The 27,836-nt window shown below is 47.4% G+C and overlaps 1 pseudogene across 1 annotated transcript; it reads right to left on the reverse strand.

Moving 5' to 3' along the window:
• Positions 1–347: 347 nt before the first annotated feature.
• LOC125516751 (protease Do-like 7) lies at positions 348–26,967 on the reverse strand (annotated as a pseudogene). The gene is made up of 24 exons (XR_015608691.1): positions 26,030–26,967; positions 25,765–25,899; positions 25,366–25,424; positions 25,220–25,256; positions 24,959–25,088; positions 24,709–24,794; positions 24,443–24,508; positions 24,274–24,330; positions 24,067–24,132; positions 22,792–22,899; positions 22,566–22,646; positions 18,712–18,761; positions 18,478–18,643; positions 18,267–18,383; positions 10,178–10,342; positions 8,439–8,621; positions 8,250–8,352; positions 7,420–7,587; positions 7,256–7,335; positions 6,758–6,982; positions 6,209–6,421; positions 5,954–6,111; positions 679–790; positions 348–565 (listed from the first exon to the last, which is right to left on the reverse strand). The product of XR_015608691.1 is annotated as a protease Do-like 7 (transcript).
• Positions 26,968–27,836: the final 869 nt, after the last annotated feature.

Genomic DNA, 27,836 nt, shown 5'->3' on the forward strand with positions numbered 1-27,836 from the left:
CGGCGTGGATTATCGTTGCTCTTTTTTTCACTTTCTTTTTGTTTTCTATCCGCCTTGGCATAGCTTCGGTCTTATATGACTTTGCTAGTTGTTGGTGTGATTTTTCTGTGCATGCGTCTGTGTTAGCTGTGTGCATCTTAGCTATGGAGAGACCGGACGTGTGCTCTTTGTGTTTGTACCCCCTTGATGCTCCATATTGAGCTAATAAAATCCATCCTTTATCGAAAAAGGTCCAAATCTTTACAAACTCTAATACATAGTTTGAGGTAACGTTTCCTTAAATTTTCATTATTAAAAGGGTTGCCAAAACTGGCAAGCACTTATTTTCAAATAAGTCTTGATTTGAAATGGGATCTTACGCCATTTGGCGCAACAGATAATCTAGTTCATCTAGTTACCAATAGAATGGATCACACGTTGCAATGTTTTTATTGTCCTCCTCTGCCATGTTGCAGTCTCCGGCTCAAAGTTGAGCTCCCAGGTTTGCCAGTAGTGAAGGTCCTGTTTGAGAGCAAGGACGCAACTTCACGGTCCTCACCCTACAAAATTCACCGTCTTCCAATCCCTGATAAAAAGGTCAATTCAGACAAATGGCATGTGCACTTCGCTATATAGTTTAAAAACGAGATATTGGAACATGACAAAAGAAGAACACTGTTCACTATTGGCAATGCATACCTTCACCGTCTCTATGAAGGATTCCAGATCTGGAGTTGGTTGCCCGTTAACCTCAACTATCCACTGGAGAGGGTAGAGACCATATCTATGGATGGGACTTCCAGCATAACCTCTGCATAAAGACCTTGCTGCTCATTCCCCATCAAGGGCTATTTAAAATGTACTTTAGGGCCGCGAATCCAATACACACACAAACTTGCCTTCTTCATTAAATTGTTTTTTATTAAACTGTGTGAGTACGCAGCATGTAGAAAATGGTGTCAAATGGCCACATTTCTTTCTCTCTCCTTCTCCAGGATACTTATTACTTTGTTTACATATTTTCCTACCAAAATTCTAGCTCTTACATGCTGCACTCTTGAATTCATTGCTGCTTCACGGCAGCCAGTGCACACAACTTGTAAACAGAATTAGCATATCAGATCAACTAAAAGCAACATTATCGCTTTAGCGAGTTCTCACTGACCATTCAAATCTGACAAATCTAAACCTCTATTAGACTGTAAATAGTGTTTCAGTTAAAAGATTAAAGTTAACTCATGATTTTTCTTACCACTCTTGATCATCTCCCCTCCCCTCCCCCCACCCAGTACGGTGGCGCCGTGCTGCACCGGGACACCCTCGCCGGCCGCCTCCAGCCATCCCCAGCGCAAGATCCCCCCTCCTGCCGCTGCGCCAGGGGCGTCGCATGCAAAGCATGTGTGCCACATCGGCGTTTCTCATCGGCTGGTGTTCGGGTCAGGGTGGCGCCGATTCGCTCCAGCTGGATCAAAGGTTGACATGCAGGCGGTGGTGAACGACGAGATTTCCGGCGGCAGCTAGGGTGCCCGATTTGGGGCTAGATGGGCTTCAATGGGCCGCGACCTGCTGCTGTCCAGCATTTCCTTTGATCCATCGACGACAAGCGGCTTCTGGGCTAGACCCTCCATATGAGGATGTCAGGGGCTCTGGCCCTGGGCGCAGTGGTGGTGGCCACCTCCTTCGCCGGAGGTGTGGTTGACTGGCTGGTTGTGGCATCACACATCCACTCCCGGTGGCGAGTGGGGAGGCGACGCTGCCAGTGAAAACCGTGCTATGGCTCTGGTCATGGCGGGCGATGGCGGCTTTTTCGCGTCGTTGTCTTGTTGAAGACATCGCCACTGCAGCTACCATCGACTAACTTGCGCTCCTCCAGGCGAGATCCTAGACTCAGGTTTCCCGGATTGGACAATGGTGGCGCTTTAGGCATCACTCTCCCTCATGGGGGCATCATTTTTGGAGCAGCTGCTGGATGGAGCAGACAAGTGGTGGAGCGGTGTTCATCTACCTCGTCCACGATGACGAGTCTTGGTGGCATGGTGCAGCGGAGTCCTGGCGTTGGACGTGGATACATAGACTCACGCAGGGTAGAAGCGATGTCTGGCTCGTGGTGGCATCAACGGTATGCCTGGCATGGTCGATGCGTCAGTACCTACTCTGAAGATGGATCGGTGGAAGACGGTGGTGACGGCCTCTACAGCATGTGCATGCGGTGCACGCCGGAGTGAGCCAGACAAGTGTGTGACCCAGACCCGACAATTCAGCTGGGTTGGGCCTCCGGCTTTAGATGTTGAGCTTTGGTGCTTGGTCTGGGTATGCGGCCCCGACAATCTGCACCCCTTCATCATGGGGATAGGTGTAGCGACATATGTTGCCAAGTTGGTGGCTTCAGACTTACTGATATATTACTTTGTAAGGTCTTCGTGACTAATTAATAAAATGATTATGATTGTATGCATCGCCCTGATGCAGAGGCCAGGGGTCATCCTCCTTTCTGAAAAAGTCAAAAAAGCTGGTGATTTTTGTTGCTGGTTTTTGACCAACACAAGATAGGGAGTGCCTGCCTGGCAGGGATAATAAGGACCATCTTAGGGCTTGGGGGACTTGCCCAAAGTTTCGTTGCCATAGGCCCCCAAAATGTGATGATGATGCCTTGCGTGCTGCTCATCGTGAGAAGCAAGCCGTCAAAACCGCCACGTCACAAGACACACAAAGAGGGGGACACGGGGATGTTTCTTGACTAGATTAGGCACTGTGAGGTACCTATGTCCTAGTCCCTCTTGCTCACCACCATGGGAGCCTCGCTCAAATGCATGGGACAAGAAAAGAGATGCTCCATAGAAGATGTCTCCAAGATAACAAGCTTGGTGATACCCCTCTCTTCCCCTCTCTTGATGTGTTAACCACTTGGTGATCTTTTTTATGCTTTCTCTTCTGTTTTCTTTGGGTTTGCTTGTGTTGTGGTCCTAATAGACTATGTTTGTCGGTATGACAAATTGTTGAACTGGTTGGTTTCTTTATTTATAAAGTGGGATGAAAGCCCGTTTCGAGAATCTCCTTTGCAAGGAACAACTTACTCACTACCCTAGATCTCAAGTGTTCCTCATAGAAGACAAGCTTAAAGGGAGATTATACCCTCGGTATACAAGTGGGATATACTAGCTTGAAGGGCTAACCATGTTCTTGTCTAGATCTTAGATCTAAGAGCAAAATATGGCTGAGAGATTTTTTTTAAGCTGCTATGGCGGGCAAAAGCCGGCCCGAACCATTTTCATTTTCATAAAATAGAGTGACATACAATACAATGGCTACAACAACCACACACAAGAAGGAACAGGAAAAAACAGAAGAAGAACCATAAGCGAGCTACGATAACACCAAGAACTTAGCACCGGGCACCACTAGGCAGACCTAGTAGAGTGGGAGCTAGCTTTGTTCGATCAGTCGAAAGGAGGCACATGAATGAGAGGGAAATGGTAGCTCCACAATGAAGCCTTCATAAAGGGAAGCGGCGTCTGAAGATGTCACCGTCATCGTTGCTGATGAGGTCGGCACAAGGCTTTCTCCTGAAGCATCCCATCCCGGTCATCTCGTGGATGCTGGCAGCTGAGCTCCATCTCCGCGAGACCTCCCCAACCTCCGCCAGTCTGCGGCGAGTGTCCCCACTAGGTCTAGCAAGAGGCTCCGATGACAGAAATGCTTACCTTGAGCACCCACACAGACGAAGTCAAATCGATCTCGGGTGCCACCCGCACCCAAGCCCCAACCACGAGCCACAACCTACCATCACCACAATTGGAACCCACCAATAACATCCACCACCACCCCCTGGCCATGGCCGTAGAACCGTTGGCCGGGCGAGCCACCACCATAGAGGAAGCTAGATCTGGGAGCCAGGGTGCACCTTGGACCAGGCACCACTACTCACAGGCACCAAGTCGACGCTTGTGCCACCACATCATGCCACCCAACACCATTGACCCGTTCCACCCTCCTCCGTCGTGGCCATGAGGACCACCACTTGAGTGAGCTACCGCCCAAGGGGAGATAGATCTGGGCGATGAGCTCCCCTAGACCAATTGACGATGGCTCTCCAAGGCCATCGCGCCTCGCCACCACTCGCTCCACGACACTGTGCCAGCCCCGCCAGTGCACCCCTTGTTGCTCGTGAGTCCCCGCCGCTAGTGGAGCACCCTGCAACGTGCCTCCCAGGCGAGATGAGGAAAATCCCCGTCACTAGTGGACCCACGCGGGCTTTGCCCAATGACACCCTACGGTGGCTGTGGGTGGAGGAGGAAGGGAAGGGAAGGTGTCGGCGGCGGCTAGGGTTCCTCTCGAGCCGCCCATGGGAGCGACACGAGAGGGGTTAATACCAAGGTATGAAATGCAAAGATTGGCTAATGCTCCATGTTGGGCATGAGATGTATGAGAGATGAATAAGATCCCTATATCCACAAGAGAGAAGAACTTTGGTATGATGCTATGGGGTGGCGCGCCATTTGACTCTCGGTGGATAGGAGCTTGAAGGGGGAGGAGAGGGTTCATGCAAGCCTCAAGAATGAGGGAGTGAGAAGAGGATCAATTTGAGAGGAGGGGATGCCCCTCATTTTATAGTGGCCAGGAGGTGGTTAATGACCTTCCTCTTGTCCTAGGATCTATATGAATAATGTGGACTAGGTGCGCCACTTGCATTTGTCTTAGTCCATGGGCTATGGTGGAACATGGTTTGTATTCTCACAAGGATGGATGGGCTTCTTTCCCACAAAAAAGGATGGATGTGCTTCTTTCCCAAGGGCCTTCATATGAGAGACATCAATCCTTTTCTCCTTTGCAATACCCTTTTGAAACTAGGGTGGTTGTCAACAGGAAATTAGAGCTTTGGAGACATACTTTGGAATCCAAAGTGTTTAGACTTAGTAGGACCAAGACCAAGTATATGAGATGCGAATTCATTTGTGCCATGTGCGAGGAGGGAGAGGTTAGTATAGAAGGACAAATAGGGCCTACCAAGGGGATTGAGAACCTTCCATTATTTAGGATCAATTCTTGCAAAGACATGGTGGCATAGACGAGGATGTTAACTACACGATAATAAGAGGGTGGCTGAAGTTGCGGGAAGCATCTGGCATCCACTGCGCAGGGTCCCACAAAATCTAAAAGGCGAGTCCTATATAGGACGACAATCAGACATGTGATGCTTTATGGAGCAAAATATCGGCCCACTAAAAGACAACACATCCAACAAATGAGTGTCACGGAGATGTGCTTGGATGTGTGACCAAACAAGAAAGGACAAGATGCTAAGTAATAGGGTAGGGGTGACATCAGTTAAAGAGAAGCTTGTCCTCCAACCCTGACTAAGGTGGTTTCCGCATATCCAACGAAGGCCTCCAAAAGCAGCAGTTAATAGTGGGATTTTAAAGGGTGGCAAAAATAATAAGATGGGTAGGGGACGACCAAAGGTGACATGGGAGAAGGTCGTAAAAAGGGACTTGAAGGAATAGACTGCATTTAGATATATGGCTCTTGATAGGACATCATGGAAATCAACAATCTATGTGCCGGGACATTAATTTTACTTTTTTATAGTTTCGTTACTTCTCTTTTCTCTCTTCACTCTTTGGATTCCACATGTTTTCTATTGGACTTTATATGTTGCCCACATCAACTTGTTTAGGACAAAAGCCTTGGTTGTTGTTGTTTGACTACCATTTTGACTTTTTGATCTAAGGCTTCCTCTTGATTTCTCTTGACTTCCCTTGACCATGGCTTGCTACCTTACTTCCTTGGACCAAGGCTTGGCGCCTAGGCCTCCTTTGACCAAGCTGGACCAGGGGTTGACCATGTTGACTGCAGTTGACTTTAGTTGATTACTGTGTCCCTGTGGACATCCCCTAGTTAAGGTTTTGGTTGTTGTATTGTATCAACAGTTTCTAATATTTGAGCATACAAATTAGTGAAGGAATATGATACACACCTAGAAACGTAAACTCCATGGCCTTCCTTTGGCAAGAAACCAAGTGCACGTACAGCCGAATGAGGATTCTGAACTATGCATCCACACCAGTTCACCATACGTGTTGTACCATTACCGTCTCTTACATCTGTTCCAACGATAAGGTCTATTTCTTTTCCCTGCTCGAATGTTGAAGCAATTATACTACTGATAAATACCTAATTCAATCGTACTTCGTCAAAGAAAAAGTTTTTTTTCCTTATAGAGAGTCCTCACCTGGCGAAATATTGTCATGTTAAGCATTCCATCTGAACCAACCGAATGGTCCAGCTTTTGGCAAGCATTCTCAATGTCAAGGAAGCATGTAATAGGCTTCTTATCGATAGCAAGAATCATATCCCCTTCAAGAAGAGTTTCCGCTTTCGATCCAGCAAAGCAACCTATAACTTGCAATACTTGTCTTCGCTCAGGGTCCTTCCTAGCTAGAGCCTGCAACATTGTTCATTTAGAACAGTAAATATTTAATGTATGCAACACGGGATAAATTAACTAGTCAAAAAGGGACCAAATGGCAATCATGCGAGGTGTTCTCCTCACAAACACCCCTGCAATTATCTACTATTATTGAATGCCTCAGATGAATGTCATTAATATTTGACTGCATTAAAAAATTGTTGCGCTGATAAGCACATCAAGATTCAGGCTCAGAAGCCACTAAGCAACAGTATTACCTAGCCACAGAAAAAAGCGACAGTATTACATATGATGTTTTTCAGATTAGATAGCAATTTCAGACAAGGCTAAAAGATAAAGAGATCTAATTACCTGCACCCATTTATCGCTCAATCCATAACTACTTGCCTCTGCGAGCAAAGTTGGATAAATCTCCACCTCCAGAAGTCTGACAAATGGCATTGGTCTCCTAATTCCATTGATAAGACGAAATGGTCCAGGAGCACCAGAGATTATCTTCTCAAGGACTTGACTTATCAGGTATATTGGTATACCTACAACAAATTGATGGCCCCCTTCTTTGCCACAACCAAAGAGCTGTACAAAATAATTAATTGCGTTATACCTCAATTAGTACGTTGGAATCACAGCATCAGATGTAGAGGTTATGACTCACTATGACAGGTAAAAAACAAAACAATTCATCCTCTTTAGCGCAAGTACTCATAACATATTTCAGCAATTTAAGGTCTTTATGCGGTGAATATGTTTCTCTTCTATTGCCCATTTACTTTATGTTGGAGACATCATGCTGCTAATGCATCAATACTTGGACAACAGACTAATGTGAACACTCCAATGAAAGCTGACCTGGCTGGAAATACTTGCCCATAGTGCTTGAACTCTCCCTTGCTCGTCGGTCAACACACCCGATAGTTCGATATCAGAATCTGTAATAAACATTTCCCTACATAGTTAATATGAAAAATTGAGACACAAGAACTCAGTTTTGTTGAAATGTTTGTAGAACGTACCAGTATCGAGCTTAATGACCTCCGTATTCATTGCATGCTACCGTGGAAAGTCACTTGAGCAAATATTAACAGCTTGCCAATTGGTTACGATTGATTTCCTTGATTTAGCATGTAAACTATCAATTAGACGAACTAGGTACACAGAATCTCCTCGGCGGAAGGCAGGTTCTACACATATAAAAAATTAAGGAATTTCTTAAAACATGAAAACAGATCGCATGGTCCAAATTAGTTTCTGCCAGAAGGAAATAGAAATTTCACTACCGGGTAGGTCATTTTAGTGATAGCACGATTGCGATTATTAATAAAAGAATGAAATATAAGAAAACAAGTATATCCAATAACTTTTGTGTAATTCATCTCAGGATTTCAATATACATTAAGGGTAAGCAGTGGTGGAACTAGACGAAGATGTCAGGGGGGATAAAGAGAAAACATTAATGTTTGGGGAGGCTAATGACTACACTTTCTTCTATTTAAGACCCTAAAATATATATTTTTCCTTCAGTGATTGTATCAAGGCTGGGGGGGGGGGGGCAATGCCCCCGCGACCCCGCCCAATGACAAATAAAAACTGGAAAAGAATCAGAAGAGAACAAATGAATGTGTCCAGTGCTAACCCATTAAAAAATTATTCACGAGTAGCTTTATTATTTGGACAGTTCACTTTCTTTTCACCAACTAGTTTAGTTATGAGAAATATATGAAAAAATCTTAAAGAAAGTAAACCAGAGACTAGCCACATTACTTGCCAGTTCTGCAATTTATTCTTTCTTTGACTGTCCAATTTAGTTTGAGAAATGCATGAAAGCACTCTACAGAAAACAAACAAGTAAGAAGTTTAGAAGCCCGGATAACGGATGCTCCAACTCCTAGTGTCGAAGGATCATATGCAACCAATGCAAAGTTGTGAAAAGGATGCAGAAAAATAACCTGAAAGCCAAAAAGTGGAAGCTACTATTAAATGGAAATTATGTATACCTTCAAATTACAATTAGGAAAGGGAGGATAACTCATACCTCTCCAGGTATTTCAATGGGATATGCAGCAAAAGAAACCATTATATCAGAGATAGATACAGCAACTGTATTCCTATCAACAGCAATCCGACCAAGAGAGTCAGAATGATGTATTACCACACCAGCTCCAATGAAATGTTTAGCATGCACTCCATCAATCATGCATATTGGTGGCACGCGCACCTATATATAGAAAAGTAGAAAATTAGAGATATACGAGTGAGGTGGTTTTTAACAAGAAACACAAAAGCTACAGCTCAAAACTAACAAGTGCATGGTACATTGTGCTATAATGCACACAACTGTTGGTTTTAAAGCACTAAATTAAATCACCCAGTAGAGCTATACGTGCGTACAAGCTAGCACACAAACAGGTTGATTGATTCTGTAACCACATACGTGCACGTTTTGCCACGTAGGCGTACGATCATTGACAATAATTGGTTGGGGGGAGGGGGGCATGGCCCCCTTTGGCCCTCACTAAGCTCCGCCACTGGACAACACTAAGGAAAAAACATGGCATTTATTGGACACAATTGACATATAGGAGTGCCAGCCGTTCACTATCAATCACCATTGCTGAATTTCTAAAGATGAAGCCCATTTTTCTGACCATTGACGCCATTAGATGCCACAAGTAGCAAGGGAATGAAACCATAAGTAACCTCAAAGATGATAAATGAACTACCAAATGTAGACCTCACATGTCTCACGAAAATAACCATAACTTTAGTCCCCTATTTGATGACACTAGTTCTTTATTTTCTCATGAAACAAAATTGCATAAAGAACTGATGCGCAAGAAACCAATAGTCTGTAGTCATGTTGAGTCTGGGTGTAGTTAAAGATAGAATCTGATTCTAATCTGATTGGCTAACTATATATTGGCCTTGAGCCGAGAGGATAGGACATAAGTTGATTTCCCTCATAACATGGTATCATGGCACCAGTTGGAGTTGCTGCCACCGTAATCCCCCTTGTCATTGGGGGAGACTCTGTGTCTGGTGATGTGTCTCTAGATTGTCTGGGTTCTAAACTTAGCAAACAGATGCAGTTGTCGTACCCTACCAGTGAGTCAGTTTTGTTAGAACACTAGCTTAGCTCTCACCCGGGAGTCTCTCTAACATGAATGTGTTACTCCCTCAGTTCCAAAGTAACTGTCGAGGTTTTAGTTCAAATTTATTTGAACTAAAACCTCAACACTTACTTTGGAACAGAGGGAATACCATATATCCCACCACCTTTATATTGGCCTTGAGTCCATGGGAATTCACAAAGTTTCCTTTCTCTCAACAGGCTTCCACAAAAGTAAAAAAACTTTACAATTCATGAAGACAAGCTTTTGTGTTTTTCTCAAAGAAAAAGTGTAGACAACTACCAGCGCTTGTCTAATGTATTGTGCCATTCTGGAAGTTGAACTTCTTTCCTCAGAATGTTAGAAAATTTTAGCCTGTTGTTGGTGGACGCAGATTATGATTAATTTAGTCATGAATTTTTTTTAGAGGACCATATTACTGTATTCACCAAAGGTCCAATGTGTGAATTTTGTTTTATCATTGGCAGAACTGTTTTTACAACATTATTTGTGTGGAGTCGTGGGTAAGCTTCTACCACATTAACCATTTTAGTTAGGGTAGGCTACGAAACAGGTATAGTGTCATGACAAGATCTAAAAATATTAATCTGATGCACCATGACTACATGATTCCTTCCAAAATCAAAGTATAGATGTTTCTCACCTCAAACTTCACAAGGGCTGGTTTAATTACTTGTTCTGCCAATGAAGTTTTACCAGATATTGTTCTAGCAAGGTCAGAGCCTTCCATGCTAGAAGAATGCCGTGAAACACCTTTTATGTCATCTAAATCTCTAGAAGATGACACGGTTCCTTCAACAGCTATATTCTCATCAACATTTGAGTTCACGGAGATTCGACTCGTCAAGTCCAGATAGCTGAGCTAGGCTAGTGCACACCCCGCCGCCCGCCGCTCCGGCGCCGGCGGCCACCCCACGCCGTTCCCACGTCCGGGCACGGCGTCCACCTAAACCGCTGTTCGCCACTCCGGCCACGGCGACCACCCAGTTCGGTGTGCCCTACTCGACCAGGAAGCCGGACCTCGCCCTCCACGTTCACGACCTTCCCATCATCACAGGCTTGTTCTTTCAATCTGAGCTCCCTCTGATCTCTTGGTTGCTACTGCCCGTTGCTTTGATGCATGCCGTTCCCTACGCTCTTGATGCATGCTAGCTTCTCTTTAGTTTTCTAGCTTGCTGGTCGCGTCTGCCCCATGGAAGGTGAGCGGTTTCAGGATGCGATGCTCTTGGAGTATGGTTGTGCCACTGTCGAGGCCGTCGCGGGGCGACGCCGCCCCGCCGGCGCACGAAGCAAACCGGACGTCCAGCAATCGCGGAGGACCATTTCCTTGGCGATGCATTCATGAGCGACAATGAAGAAAAAACAACCAGGCTGACACGCCCTGACAGCATAGCCGTTGGCAAACCCCCCGAACCAACTGACCAGGAGAGAAGCAAAGAACTCCGGCGAGAGGAAAACGCCGTCGTTGAGTTGGTTCGGGGGGTTTGCCAACGGCTACGCTGTCAGGGCGTGTTAGCCTGGTTGTTTTTTCTTCGTTGTCGCTCATGAATGCATCGCCAAGGAAATGGTCCTCCGCGATTGCTGGACGTCCGGTTTGCTTCGTGTCAGGATGACCCTTTCTGGCTTGTCCTTTCCTGCCCCAGCCTTGTCCTTTCCGCCCATTCGTTCTTCCATCTGGGCCCAGAACGCTGCTCTGCCCCCTGTCCTCGGACCCCACCCCATGCACGTTTCTCGTGCCCAGGATTCCGGGGCTCCTAGGACTAGATGGCCGATCCCCCCCTTTCTTCAGCACGCGGACGACGATAATCAAGTGCCTGGCGGTTTAGATACCCCGCATCCCCCTCCCCTGATGACGCAGCAGGCCTCTGCCCTATCAGGAGACCTCCATGACCGCTCCCCTAGCCGACCCCCTGCCTCCCCTGCCAGCTCGGGCGTCGTCTTCATCAATAAGACCATCCTCACCGCGTCATGCAACCTATCGGGACGCCCTGCTCTCGCGTGACTCAGCGTTGCCAGAGTCATTATGCGTCTCGCGAGCCGTAACAAATCGCCTTTTTAGATACGGTAAACCTGCTGACCTTCACCAGCGCTGCTTCTGCTGCCTCTCCTATAGCCATAGATGACGTGATTGTCGGGATCCTGCTGTCTGTTGGCTATGCCGGTGGATTGGTCACCTCAGCTTCCAATGCAGCTTGCGCGTCTACCCGTCTAACCCTAGACGCCGCCTCGCTTCTACTAATGCCAGCCCCCACCCATCGTCACCCACCACTCCTCCTGTCTCAACCCCAGCCTCCTCGCCCTCGCTAGTCATCATCCCCTTCTGCCCTGACCCTTCCAACCTAGCCGCCGACCCCATGGAGCCTGTGATCCGAGGCCGCCCCACCTCGCTGGACGTCCACTTCCCCCTCGTCTCCGACCAGAACACTCTCGTTTGCCTTATCAACATCTCGCCACCCAAATCCAACTTTCTGCCATGGCTCCGGCGTGTTTTCAGGCAGCGGCTCAGGATCGCTGCTGTGCGTTTTGCTGGCTCTGCGGTAAGCACGGCCTTCGCCGTGTTCCAGCGTGAGGAGGAGCAGGCCGCGGCCCTTCGTGCGAGCCCTATCCACGTCGGCCCGCACACGGTCCGTATCCTCCCGCATGCAGCAGGGGACAATGCCTTCTCCTTCTCCTATCGCCACGTCGTCAGCCTGTCGCTGGAAAAGCTGCCTCTCGAGCTTTGGAACAGGCGAGGCGTCGCTGCCTCTGTCGCTGGCTTCGCCGGGCTGCTGCGGGTGGAGCATGCTTGCCTACATGGCAACGACTTCGCCGGCATCTTCGTCCTCGCCAAGGTCGAAGCCCTGCAGCACATCCCTCACCACATCGCCTTCCATCGCTTCGACGGCACCGGCGCGTACGCTGACGTATTGATCAACGAGATCTGGGACGTGGCCCGATCGCTCGGATCTCCGACTGCGCCTCCACAACCTCCATCAGTGCGCCGCCACGGGGGGGGGGGGGAGGGGGCTCCGGTGCTAGCCACGCGCTCCCCAGGACCCTGCCTCGCCAGGACCGCGGTCTGCCTCGGGGGCCCGGTGCGGCGTCGGGTGGCCAGGTCGAGGATGATGGCATGGCCACTCGGGCCTACCGCGCCTTCCTCCAGCCGCATATCGCCTCCGACCAAGACTTCATGGCGATGCTGAAGATCTCCTACAAGCCCAAACTCATCGTGGGGGCCCCTTTCTCCCTCCCTACGACCGAGCAACTCGCTCATGAGGACGAGCAGCGGGGCTGCCTCCGCTCCTCCCTCCTCGCGGCGGCTTGTGCCCGGCCAAGCGCAGCAGTCTCCTTCGACCCAGACGCCTTGTCTTTCTCCTTCGAGCTTCAGCTTAGCAACTGCCGGGTTGCCAAAGGTGCCATTCAGGTGCGAGCCGTCGCCCTGGATGACGGCTTCTTCCCCTGCTTCGACCTACGCTCTGCTACTTTGGCGCGGGAAAGCTGCCGCTCCCTGCTGTTCAATTTCTGGCCGCAAGATGAGTCGGGCCTCATGTGCCCGCGCACCCTTCCCCTCCTTCCATCGGTCGACAACATGCACCCACCCAAGCCCGTTGTGCCACATGGGCTCCTGCCCACCGTCGGCCCACCTCTCTCCGCTGCTGGAGGCGCCATTTTCCCTGCCGAGGCCTACTTTCCAGCCTACCGCGCGTCCAGGCCCACCAGGTGCTTGCCACCCGGCCCATTTGTCCTAGACCGCTCAAGCATGCCCCTGCCTTGGGAGACGGCCTGCTCAACTGCGACCGATCCCCTGTGGCCAACACCAACCTGCTTCACGGAGCGTGCTCCTTGCTCCCCGCTCATGTCGCCACCACTTTCTGCTCCTGCCGCACTCCACCGCCAGAGCCTAGGGCCGATGATCTCCGCCCGTTCCCGCCTACTCTCCAGCTTTTCGACTGTCCCGTCGCCCCTCTTCGTCTAGCCTCCCCACCACCACCGCTCCCTGTCGGGGCCGTGGCAGGCATGGATCTGGGGCTCGCGGTTGTTCCCCCCTCCGGAGATCCGTCTCCTCCTGCGCCCGCAGGAGCCTCTGATGCTGACCCCGCGGTTCAGCCGCCGGAGGATGCTGGTTTGGGTCTTGAACAGGCGGACCCCGACTCTGCAGTCGCACCTGCCGTCCAAGATCTGAATGCGCCACCCTCTACTACGCGCCGCAGCCCTCGCATCAGAGAGATGTATGATGGGGAGCGGGTTGGCTCTGTCGAGCGCGCCTCTAAGCGCAAAGCGGCGACCTCTGGCTCCAACCACGGTGGCTATGGCCGGCGTCCCAGCTCCGGCGCCTCCCGCAGCAAGAAGAAAACCAAGGTGGTGCCGGTCGCCGAGCTGCTGGACCTCCAGTTCGGCAGCACCCCCGCGCCCATGACCAGGAGCAAGCTCAAGCAAGTAGCCAAGTGCTGCGACCTCAACGTGGACGCCATCCTCGCTCAAGCATCCTCCTCCTCGACCACCGGTGCTGGCTGCTCTGGCCACTCGGTCAGCTCATCCGCTTCTTCCATGGGGGCTCGCTCTGAACCAGATGTTTAGAGGTTTATCAGTTGTTCTTCTGTTGCTTTGCATTAGCGTTCGTCCCAGAGTCGTTCCTGCTCCGTTAGCTCAGTGTCAGGTCACCCTATTAGTTTATTTTCTGTTTTCGGTCTATGTTTCTGTCAGTTTGTACCTGTTAGTCAGTCCTGTGTTAGTCCAAGTTGTAAGACCTCTGTTGCATCAATGCTATCAATGTCCCCCCCCCCCTATGTTACTGCCTCCTGCATTCTGTCATTCATGCATTTGCCATGTCCTCTTCTTCTTGCATGGGCGGTTTTCACCACGATCTATGAAGCTTGTTGATTGGAATGTTAGAGGCCTGGGTGATGTGAATAAGTGCTCTTTGGTTCGCGATGTTCTAACTTCCTGTCGACCTAGCATTGCTTGTTTTCAGGAGACAAAGTTGGAATCAGCTTCAACCTTCAAGCTGAAGAGTTTTCTTCCTGCTTACCTCGACAACCAAGCGATCATGCCCTCTTCAGGCTCCTCAGGCGGCATTCTAGTTCCGTGGGACACTTCTGCTTTCTCTGGTCAGGTCTTGGCCTCACACAGATACCATCTTACAGTCCGGTTCTCTTCAACAACGTCTGAATCAGCTTTTGTGGTCACCACTGTTTATGCTCCCTTCATTCATCAAGAGCGGCACCTTTTCTTCGAAGAGATCAACAATACATTTGCTTCTATATCTGAGCCATGGATTGTTCTTGGCGATTTTAACATGTATCGGTCCACGGAGGAGAAATCTCGAGGTCGAGTCAACTGGGCCATGATGGACTTGTTTAATGATTGGATTCGATCGCATGGGTTGGATGAAGTGGATATTTGCAACCGTAAGTTCACCTGGTCAAACAAACGTGAAGATCCTACCTTGGTTCGGCTTGACAGAGTGCTCATCAACACCAGCTGGTTATTATCCTTCAGCAATACTTCAGCTATGGTTGTTCCGTCGATCACCTTGGACCATGTACCTCTTTTGGTCCAGTTTGGCAACACCCAGGACAAAAGCAAGCTCTTTAGAATGGAAAATCATTGGTTACACATGGAGGAAACGCGTTCCATCATTCAAAACTGTTGGGAACAAAGCACCAGACCAATCCACTCAGCTGCCACTCTCATAAACATGAAGATGAGACGCACCCGTGCTGCTTTGCGTCAATGGCAGCGATCACGAGCCAGCTTAGACCTGCTCATTTCCAATAATAAGAAACTGGTGCACTACCTTGATTCCATCGAGGAACGACGCTCCCTATCGCTGCTAGAAAAGACTCTGAGAACTTTTGCAGCAGACAAAGCAGAGTTGCTTATTCTGTGGCTTACTGCGTCTTGGAGACGAAGGGCTAAACTCCGTTGGTGTGTTTCTGGAGATGAGAACTGCAGTTTCTTCCACGCTGCTGCTAATGGCCATGCCAGACGGAACAAAGTCAGGGTACTCATTAAGGACGGAGTGGAGTTCTTCGACAACAAGCTCAAGCTTCAGCTGGCTACTGAATATTACTCTGCTCTCCTCGGTCAACCTTCCCCCTCGATACCTACAGTTCAGCTTGATCAACTCTATGAGCACGACGAACTCTCGTGCCTAGCTAGGGAGTTCACCTGGGAAGAGATAGTTGAAGCTATCAACCACTCGCCAAACAACCGCAGCCCTAGCCCGGATGGGTTTACCAACGAATTCTTCAAAGCTTTCTATGGCGTTCTCAAGACAGACTTGCAACTTTTCTTCTCTCAGCTCTATCAGAATGAGCTCGACCTGTCCGGCATTAACCTGGCTCACATTTCCCTTCTGCCCAAGAAGGAAACCCCACTCGAGCTCAAGGATTTCAGACCCATCTCAATTGTACACAGTGTGCCCAAGCTTGCTAGCAAGATACTGACCGGAAGGCTTCAAACTCAAATCCCTGGCTTAATCCACTCCCTGCAGTCTGGCTTCATCAAAGGTCGAGCCATCGTTGAGAACTTCACTCTGGCTGCAGACATGATCCAGACGGCGCATAAAAGGAAGTTGCCCGTGGTAGCCCTCAAGTTGGATTTCCAAAAAGCTTTTGACTCCGTCAGCTGGCCCTGCCTTCTCAATATTTTGTCTGCCAGAGGCTTTCCTCAGCGTTGGATCAGTTGGGTTCACTGCTTGCTTTCCACGGCCACCTCTCGCATCCTGATGAATGGGGAGCTGGGTGCCCCTTTTGCTAATAAGAGAGGCTTCAGACAGGGCGATTCCATATCGCCATACTTATTCATTTTAGTGGCCGATGTTCTGCAACGTCTCTGCTGCTCTGCTTTTCAAGATGGTAGTTTGGTTCACCCCCTCGGTTCGGACAGATTGTTCCCAGTTCTACAATACGCCGACGACACCTTAATCCTCTTCCATGGCAACACGGAACAAGCCAACATCATCAAGCAGATCCTGTCTGATTTCTCTGCTTTCTCTGGGCTACAGATCAACTATCACAAGAGCACGCTCATCCCGATTTGCATTGACAGCTCTACCACCAATGAGATTGTTGCCATTTTCGGATGCCCACCCTCCAGCTTCCCTTGCACCTATCTTGGCTTGCCCCTCTCTCTGCACAAGATTCGGCACGACCTACTGCTACCTGTCATTCATAAGGTCGACAAGCGTTTATTGGGTTGGCTTGCTACTCTCCTGTCTTGGGGCGGCAGACTCACTCTGGTTAACTCCATTCTGGCCAGCATCCCCAGTTACTTCATGGCGTGCTTCCGCTGGCCGAAGGAATCCCTACACAAGCTAGAGGGCTTGTTGAGATCATTTCTATGGCAAGGCACGAGCGCAGCTAAAGGGGGCCACTGTTTAGTTGCCCGGCACTTCGTCACCATGGCTCGTTCTGAAGGTGGCCTGGGCGTTAGAGATCTGTTGGCGCATAATCAGGCCCTGCTAACCAAATTTGTTGCTCGGGTGCTCCAACACTCTGACGTTCCTTGCTACCAATGGTTCGCCCAACAATATTGTCGCAACTCTATACCAAGGAAGAACTGTGCACGCGACATTGCCATCTGGAGGGGTTTTAAACAGTCCATCCCCATGGTTCTAGCCTCCTCCATGTGTTCTTTGGGACCTGGCAGATCGATATCTTTCTGGCATGACTGCTGGCTCCCACTCGGACGTCTCAGCTTTGCTCTACCTACTTTGTACACCTTTGCTAGAGACAAGGACTGTTCTGTGGCCTCTCAATGCCCTCAAGGTTTTTGGCACCTCCAGCTTCACCCCAACCTGTCAGCCTCTGCCGGCAACGATCTCCAGCTCCTCCTCCCCCTTCTGGCTTCGGTCACGGCATCGTCTCACCGACCAAACTCCAGGCTCTCTGCCATCAATAATAAGCCCATCACTGCAGCTCACGCCTATGAGCTTCTCACCTTCAGTGGTATGGCCTGTGCTTACAGTTCTTGGGTCTGGGACCGGATCATCCCCCTCAAACACCGTGTTTTCTTGTGGCTGCTGTTCTGGGGTCGCTTGAATACTCGAGATAACATGATGAAGAAGCATTGGTCCTCGATTGTGTCAAGCCAGGATTGCGATATCTGCCCTGCTCCAGAATCTGCGTCGCACCTGGTTTTACGTTGCTGCCCGGCCTCAGCAATCTGGGATGTGTTCGGCCTAACTGATCTTGCCTTCGGTTCTTTGGACCTCACCAGTTTTATCGAACGGGCTGAACAACGCTGGCCTGCCACAAGCAAGTTCCACCTTCTCTTTGCCGCCACCGCTGTCACATCCTGGCACGCCCGAAACGACCGAGTATTCAATTTCAAGAGGTGGTCCCTGGCTTATATCAAACAGTACATGTCACGGCTACTTCATCTCTGGAAGCATAGAAGCCATGAGCAGAGCGACAATGATGCTATAGACGCGTGGACACACCACTTAACCTAGCTTAAGCGGGCTTCGGCTTTAAGCTAGTTCATCCCAGTTTTTTTGTGTCACACAGTTGTTCACCTCTCCCTTCTTCTTTCCCCCTGTCTGTTTTTCTCTTTACTTGTCTACTTGCAAACTGGCAGCTTATCGCCAGGGCACCCTGGTGCTGAAATAAGCTTCATGTAATCGACCATTACGGTCCCCAGGCTTCTTGCCTGTTTTGAAATATATAAGGTAGACCTCACTACCTTTTCGTTTAAAAAAAAACATTTGAGTTCACATCCCTATGACCACGTTGATGAATGGAAACTACATATGGAGATTCCAGTAGCATAGCTGATTTTGCAATCCACAATCCAGTTGCATCATTTCGAGTATATAACTGAGGTGTTGCATACCATCCATGCTGATAAATTGTAACTATTGTACACTGGACACATCAATAAGACAAAATTTTAGTTGTATTCTAACAAATAGATAAAGAAGATTTTTCATGATAAAGCCGCCAGGGAATATTTTCCTACCTTGTTCCGATGTCGGGCAGTGTATGTTACATATTCAAGAGGCACTCGTTCTCCCCTAGACAGTTCTGAAATAACCACAATAAAGTCACCTAAATCTGCAATATCCTTTCTTGCAAACTTTTTGATAATAGAATATCGTGGAACCGATGCCCGGGAGAGCATGTACCTGCGTCGCACCATGTTGAATAAGACAGAAATCTCAGGAAATAGAACATGAATTGTCAGATGTCTTACCCAGGTTCAGCAACATATACAAGACCACATTTGAACCCGAAGTGTCTAGCCTGAAACATCATTACATACAAGATTAGTTTTTTGGACGGAAAATACAAGATTAGTTTAAGTTATGTACAATGATGCTTTCATAGACTACATAAACATAAATATAGTCTCTCTTTTTACAACTAAAAGGTACTCACTCTGTAAAGAAATATAAGAGCGTTTAGATCACTACTTTTGTGATCTAAACGCTCTTATATTTTCTTTACAGAGGGAGATGCTTTCATAGACTACATAAACATATAGTCTCCCTTTTTACAACTAAAAGGTACTCAGTGATCTAAACGCTCTTATATTTCTTTGCGGAGGGGAGTATTTCATTAAAGCTTATAATACATACTCCCACCGTCCCAAATAAGTTGAAGTTTTAGTTTTGTCCTAGGTCAAACTACTTTAAGTTTGACCAAGTATATAGAAAAGCATGCTAATACCTACAACATCAAATACACAGGTTATGAAAAATATATTCTATGACGAGTCTAATGAAATTAATTTGGTGCTATAAATGCTAATATATTGTTCATAGATTTGTTCAAACTTAAAGTAGTTTGACATAGGACAGTTTTGAAACATGGTGCAATGCAGTGGCCGACCTAGAATTGCAAGCTTGGGGGTGCCACACGTCAAAGCTTACACTAAGAAACATCATAATCTCAATAAATAGTCCGAAAATAACAACAGCTTAATTGATATTTAGTGTTAACTATATAGTAAAATTTATTTTACAACTTTGGAGGGGGTGCCGGGGCACCCACGGCACACCCCCACTAGATCCGCCACTGGTGCAATGCACATATATGAAGAAAGCTAAAGATACTACTCCCTCCGTTTTTATTTACTCCGCATATTATAGTTAACTGAAGTCAAACTTTGTAAAATTTAACCAAATTTATAGAAAAGAATATAAATATTTAGCATAACAAATCTATATGATGTAGAAGAACATTCAACAATGAATCTAATGGTATTAATTTTTTATTGTATATGTTAATATTTTTGTCTATTGGCTTTATCAAAGTTTGTAAAGTCTGACTTTGATCAAAACTAATATGCAGAGTAAATAAAAACGGAGAAGTACATAACAAAGATGAGGAAGGCTACAGAAGGAGTCTGATGGCAGATCAGGCAAGAATACCATCTCACAACCACGACTGGAGTCTTCGGGGGCCCAAAGTAGTCTAAGTAACTATGCTCGCCTCTGCTGGTGGTCTAATTGGCAGTGACCTAAGGCTTGAATGTTCTGACGTGTAGATAACAGATAAGCTTCACGGAGCTCAGACTTCAAATGCCTTGTTCACTAAATCTGGGGACAAACATCTCTCACCTGCCGTCATGGAACGTCCGAAACAAAGAAACTCTAACATCCTTGGTATGAGTACCTTCAAGGAATTCTTCAAACATATGGCATCAAAGACCATGGTTATCTTGTTTAGCCAAACAATCGCCAGATATGGAGTAGATCGGAGAAGGATCCAGATCCAAGCTCCTCCTCGTCAGGAGAGAGGGTCCTGGCATGAGCTTGGGCTGAGGCAACGATCCACATCCGAGAAAGGGTCATCGACACCAAGCCCAGACTAGATCCACACGCCTCCAACAAAAGGAGAATCAGTAACCCTACTATACACACAACAAAGGCCAGAGCTCCCGGTGGCAGAGAATGATAGGATGTGTACTCTCAAAATAGGCTTTCACCCCACTATATAAATAAAGCCAACACCACGTCCATACAAGAGTGTCAAGTTCAAAGAAATAGAAGATCCTACTGGGGCATCGGCACAAACACGCCTAAGAAAAGCATAAAAGCAATAGGGAGAAAAGACCACCAAGTGGCCGCAGAGTGAGGGGACTTGTTGCGAGGCAAGGAGGCTAGCGTCATCATGCATCGCGTTCATCATCAGTCCAAACCTCTTTCGGTCGCGCTACTTAGACAACGGGTGCCAGTAGTGCTGCAAAAACGCCAGGAATTTGAAGATCAAGTCAGAGTGCAAGCTAACACCGCAAACACAAACCAGAAGAGGTGTCTCCTCCTACTGGTCTGGTTGACACTGATTTGAATGATTCCAGCCAAGTCTAGGGCCTCCCAATCATGCCCTAGAGCCTCACAGAAAAAGACCTCAAAGAAGCCTCGCTGTGGTGCAAGAAAAGAGGATGTGGATCCCCGAGACAGGGACCCCACACAGAGGGCAGAGGTCATTCCCTGGGCTGTGTCTCTTGTTCATCTCCGTCTTGGATGGGAGGCGATCCCTCAACAATTGCCAAAGAATTTTTTTGATCTTCAAGGGCAAGGGCGCTTTCCAAGTGGCGATGTCCAAGCAATAGTCACCCTGCGACACCAAGCATGATATGCCGAGCTGATAGAGAAAACACCCGAAATGGCGAGACACAAAGAAATAGTGTTCGAATATTCTGCGAGCACCAGCGAGGAGGGTAGTCCGCAAATTAGCTCGCTCTACTAACTCCAGATGCCCTAATGACCACCGGAGCAAGATGTTCCATTGACCATTTAGGGCAGCTGAAGACACCAACATCATCAGATCCGCGCAAATGGCAAACAGGTTAGGGAACACCATACGTTAAGGAGTTCCACCGAGCCAAGCGTGGAGCCAAAATAGGGTCCCCTCTCCATTGCCGATGGAGAAGGTAACCCCTAGGTAGATCTGCTGCTTGATCCGTTAGATGGATCAAGCAGGGAGAGGCTCACCCCGCAAATATTTAGTCTGAAGAAGCTGCAACCACAAACCCCCTCCCCTCGCATAATCCGCTAGACCCAACGGAGCATGAGGGCCACGTTCATGCGACGGGAAGCTAGGATGCCTATCCCCTCCAGGTCCTTCGGCAAACAGATGTCAACCCACTTTACCATATGGTATTTTTGACGATCTTTCTCGCCTGCCAGAAGAAACAAGAAAGATATTTATCAAACGAGTTGCGAACCCGGCCTGCTCCAGCAAGATATACAATCCCATCATATACATGGGAAGGCTAGAGAGATTTGTGTCAATCAGGGCCGTCTTACTACATTTGGAAGTAAAACGTCTGCGCCAGGGTTCTGTAGACGCGACCCACCCCATGAGTGGGTCAAACTTGACCAGCATAACCCTTTGAGTCTCATAGGGGCATCCCCAAATAAGATATGGGAAAGGAGGACAACCTGCAATTTAGGTTGTCGCCAATCCGCTGTTGTTCGGCCTCAGAGTATCCTAATATCACCACCTCACTCTTGTCAAAGTTGATCTTAGGACCCGACATAGCCTCAAAGCAAAGAAGAGGAACTTAAGGTTAACAATGTCAAGATCCGAGCCTTTGAGCATAATCATGGTGTCATTTGATTACTGTAGATGCATGACACCAACCCAGGGATCAGGTGCCCAACCACCCTAATTAGGTGGCCGAACAAGGGAGGCTTCCAAGGTGTAGTGCATAAGCCACTCGTCGGCCGAGAGTCCAGCACCGTCAGCAATCACATCCAACGACTTAATTGGTCAGGCAAGGCCCCTTTACATGCCCTAAGCTCGGCACCCAGATTAGCCCCCCACCCCACATTACAAAATCAGGTGCTTTCCTACTGGTTAGCAAGGCCTTGATCCTCTCCAAGGACAGGATGCTGTAGCCGAGGAAAGGAGGAAGACAGACACCAAGGAATAGTGTTTCAAACTGACTCACTGTCCAAATTTTATTTGCATTAAAATGTTCTTGAAGGCAGAATACTACAGAAACAAATACATATGGTTTCCCTGAGAACGGCACTGAGATTCTGAGAGCGTAAGCTATTCGGCTCACACAAGAATAATGAAAGCAGGGTTGCTTACCTGCTGGTATGAAAGTGGATGGATGACAGCACCACTAACTTCCAGGAAATGATTTGGAGTTATGGAGTGCAAATCCCCTACCTGAAGAGTCCAATAAGTATGATGTGGCAAACTGAGGTTACAATAGGAAAATGAAGTTGGGCACGTTGTATTACAGGAGTAATACATCATATATACTGCTCTCTCGTATGCAGATTAAATAAGATGTGTCAAGCTCTCAAACTACCTTCAGCTTTACTGTTAAAGGGGTTCCACCTCTTTCGATCTGCAAATTTATCTCCCTGCCAACGCTCTCATCAATTAATGACTCCATAGTGAGAAATTGTGTTACAATCTGTAAATAGTTAAGAACATCGTTCAATAAGAAATTAATGTTGTATGACAAATTAACATAACATGAAAAATGCATCAGCGAAAAGAAATATAGTGAACATCAAGCAGCCGAGTTTTATAGTTAGGTTATGCACGTGACTACAAGAAACATGAAGTAACTTTCAGAGAACCAACACACAAAATTACAAAAACTGATAGCCTATGGGCTGTGGTAAATACACCATCTGAAAATGCCTAGGGACAACACTGCTATGCATGGTGCACCACTTGGAAGGAAAGAAGTGCGAGGATCATCAAAAATAAACAAACAACACCGGCCCATGCTCTATGTAGGACGTTAGCTGGGAGTAATAGGATCACCTGCTTGATCCACAGGCCATTAGAACCTGATTAGGCTTTTCAGGCATGGTTTAGTTTTTCCCGTGCGCCATCTCGGCACTTGGGCTAAGCCCTGGTTGTAGCTGTATCTGACTGCTCTGCTCTTGTATTTCTACCCCTACTATTTCAATGAAAAGCTGCTGCGCAGCCTTTTCATATAAAAAAGGTAGGTTAGGATTGTCCAAGGCATAGCCTCACCTCATGCCTTAGTGCTTAATAGTTGGGGCAGGGGTAAGGTGCCTCGCCTCTTCTTTACTGCCTTAAAAACCATGGTCAATTGGGTGTGTGCATTGCTTAATAAGTTCCCTGATCTTATATTTGGTGGTACATACAACAAAACAGAGGGAATCAGGGATATACGAAAACAGTCGTCCGCAATAGACGGGTGTTCCAATTCAAGTCACTGCTAATGGAGCGAGAACAATTTGAAGAATGCACACTAATAAACTAGTATAGTAAATCTTCATAACTTTCGGAAGCAATGTCTTTTGGCAAATTGGCATTCGATAACCTAGAGAACAGTCTATATACAACAGCAACCAAGCATAATATTTTCTGAAAAATCAAGTATAAGTTCTGAAATATTAACAACTTAAGTTTCCACAATCAAATTTATATCAAGTGCAACTAATATAAATGAATTGTTGAAGGCCATGATGAACACCAACACAGATCTTATTGATGATAACAGAGGTATCAGCAGTACAATCAATGGAGTCACAAGACATCAGTACAGGGTGAAAAAATTAAGGTGAAATATTATTAGTAGACCGTTTGAAAACAATCGTACCTCCCCGTTCATGCGAATCAGCACGTCACCAGGTTCCAGATGTTTGTCTGCAGGTCCATCTGGCACCTGCAATAACAGAATTACGCAGTTTCCGTATGAGATAGAAAGGTTATATTTCTTTACGGAGGGAGTACAATGGAAGAAGCAACAAGCTGAGCGTAAAAGAAAACATGTTTAGGAATAACAAAACTAAGAAGCAAACATTACCAAAGAATCAACAACCAGCATTCCAGTCTCCCCTGCTGGAGAAACAAGTCGTACCCCCTGTCCTAGCAGAAATTTCAAGGTGCAATTAATCATGTAGCACACAGAGCCGTCAAAAGACAAGATATACATCTTTCTCCAAACTAGAAAAAGGAGCACAGGAGGATCAAACCTGCTCGGTTTCATTCCTGAGTCCAAGACGTCGAGTTTCTTCGAAACCTTTGTGTTGAAAAGTCACCTTTGAAAAGGACAGAATAAAAAATGGATCATGGATGATCTGAGTTCCCAAATAATAGATAAAACAATTACTCCCCCCATCCAAAAATGTAGGTTTCCATGGGATGCATGCCATTAACCTTCAGTAATTAGCTCTCCAAAATAGAAAACTAAAACGGTAGCATCTAACAGAACAAAAGGATCATCAGACAGAATGCACACCTGAAGTGTACCACGAGGAATATAAGCAGATTCTGGCTTGCTGCCAAGTGGGTCCCAACAGCCACGTATCAGATTGAGTGTTCTAACTACTTGGAACAATTTAGGCAGATAATGTTAGCTAAGAGGGCCCCAAACAATTAATGGATTAAGTAGGAGATGCTGATCTGGTTTCTATGATCCCAGAACATTTATGTTCTTCCTGTACTTAGAGCATGAGGAAGTACTATATTAGTGTTGATACATAAGCAACTTACACGGTCTAATGGAAGGTAGAAGGCCGGATCTCTGGAAGTAGTGCCTCCTGCATTCAGTGCAACAGCTCTTCCTTGGCAATCAACAACAGGGGAACCACTAGAGCCACCTTTAGTACCAGATGCAGCCTAAAGAACAAAAAATATTTTAACTTATGAGCACTCGCAGAGGAGCAAATCACCAAACATTATTTTAGATGCATTGGCATCACCGATTGGAACAAAAAAATACAGAATATTGGATAGCTGAAAAGAATTACCTGTATGTAGAATGTATTGAAATCGTTGTAACCATCCCTTTTATAGTAGAAAAGTAAAACAAGGTTAGGACTTCGAATTTATGCAGCAATACATAATGATCCATGGATTGAATATACAAGCTTTGGTCATGTAAAGGAAGGCATACTTTGTGTAGTTCGGTGCTTCTCTGTCAAGTCGAGCCAATGTTCCCGGCAAGATTGAAACCTGTATCCAGTCAACATGAATCAACATGCAACCCAGTCTATTGGATAACTCTCTTGTAAGGGATGACACCTCCAATATGCATGTAACTCTATGGGAAACCCAGCAACAGACTGAAGTGATTTTTCGGCCAGCTCGGCCTGGGGCGAAATAAATCACTTTGAGCCAAATAATTTCGGCACGGTCAAAATTTGGTCAGGTTTCGGTCAAAAATTCAAATTTCAGCTTTGCAATTTTGTCCAAGATATTGCTGAATTTTTTGAAATGACCAAAATTCTGGGAGAAAAAAAATGCAAACCGAAAATTGAAACTGGGGGGGGGGGGGGGGGGGGGGGGGCAGGACCTTTTCGCCGCTGTCATTACCGACAACCCGAATTTCCAGCCCCATAGATGCTGCTTCAGGTGTTACAGGGATCTCCTCGTACTTGAGGTACTTTATGGCAGCTGGATCATAGCGAAAAAACCCAAAATCGTGTACCTGTTTAGAGAAGAGTGGGGGAGCTTGGATTAAAACAGGGTCCTTAGCAAAACTGATTAAAATACGCCATGAGCAACGGAATAAGCTAGCAGAAACGAATGGAATCAAATAGTAAAACAAAAACTCTCACAGGATCTCTGTAGATGGCGTACACGGGTATCTCCTCCCTGTTCACAAAGATTGCCTCCGCGACCACAGGCCCGGGCCCGACGACGTGGTGGTTGGTGAGGATGATGCCGCGGGACTTGTCGACGACGAAGCCCGTGGCATGGCTGCTTCCCGCGACCCCGGTGTCGAAGGCGCGCGGCGCCGTGGCGTGGAGGACGACGACGGCGGGCACCACGCAGGAGAGCGCGCGGCGCCAGTCCTCCGCCGTCTCCGAGGACACGGTCTCCATCGCCAGCTCGCCGCCAACCTCCTCTGTCACAGTAAGGAATGGGATTCAACAATAATTTGGCTACAACGGAGAAGGGAGCTATTACGATCTCCTCTCCTCAATCCTCATACGCAAGCTACACACTATTACGATCTCAGCTTTACAATGCTCTGCTGCAATTAGATAACCTGCTGATCAGCAGCAGACGGGGAAAGGGGGCTCGACGACGGAGAACACAACGACTCCCCTCCAGCTGCCGCGGCGCGCGCCTCCAGCAGCCGTCGCCGCTCCCCTCTAGCCGGCCGCTTCCAGTCAGCCGCGTGTGAGGCCCGGGTAGTTGAGATGAATTTCTCACGTATGAGTATGAAGGGAAGTTAGGCAACGATCAGCAAGCAGATGCCGCGAAATTATTGACATAGATGCCCCGAATTGGTTGGGTTTGGTGTAGAGGATTAACCCTAGAGCCTAACTAGAGTAGCTAAAATGAGTGCAGCATTTCGGTGTCCAGACTCATCTGCACCTGATCAGAAACAAAACAAAAGAAATATTCGAAAAGTTCAAAAAATTCCAATTTTTTTTGTATAGTAGATAAATTGATGCATGACCGAATTTTTCTTTTTTGTCGAGAGATGCTTAGACGTCCAAATGAGTTGAAAATTGGAGCGGACCTCACGCATACATTTATCCATCACACAAAAAATGGATTTTTTTTGAATTTTTCTAGTATTGTTTTGATTTTTTTGTCAGCGGGCGTGCAGCTGAGCCTGGTGTAATGCCCCGAGGACGAGGTGCCAGGTGTCTTTCAGTTATTTGCTGTTGTTGCCTTGTCATTCGCTTGCATGTTGCATCTTGTCATGTCATCACGTGCATTGCATCATCATGTTTTAAAACTTGCATTAGTCCGGGTCTCCCAGTTCCGTCCTTTGTCCGTTCTGAGTCCAGACACACTTGCACGCGCCCGAGGCACGTCCGAAATATTATTTTATAAGTGACCGGAAAATGTTCTCGGAATGGGATGAAAGTCGGCGTGCGGTGTTGTTTTGTTGTTAGTAGACCGCCTGCCAAGTTTCATCGCGTTCGGAGTCCGTTTGACGCCCCAACAGATAACTATAGCGGCAATATAGCCGGTCTAACGTCGGACGTTTTCGGTCTCCAGAAATAGATGCCGGGCCCTCTCTCTCTCTTCTCCCCCTCGCAGTCTCGCCACAGCCCACCTAGTCCATCCTCCTTCCCCTCTTCGCTTCCGGAGTTGTCCGATGCGACCGCACGGTCCGAAACCCTCTCTGCACAGTGCATCGAACCCCTCACGTGCGCGTCCGAAATTGTCCCGGACCCGACCCGAGCAGTCGTCACCGTTGGATCCGGATATCCCCAAACATCTACAAAACGTCACCGTTTTTATTATTTGGTCTTCCTAGCTATTTTATTCGCGATCGTTCGATTGCGATCGGAGGGACGATATATCCCTAAGTCTAACCCACCTACTATATATAGCTAGTCTAACCCTAGACCAAATCCCAAATTTCTAGGGATCCATCCCACCGCCGCCACTCTCTTCATC

This window comes from Triticum urartu, chromosome 6A, assembly GCF_056163025.1.
Source record: "Triticum urartu cultivar PI428250 chromosome 6A, HENAU_Tu73, whole genome shotgun sequence".
NCBI classification, from domain to species: domain Eukaryota; kingdom Viridiplantae; phylum Streptophyta; class Magnoliopsida; order Poales; family Poaceae; genus Triticum; species Triticum urartu.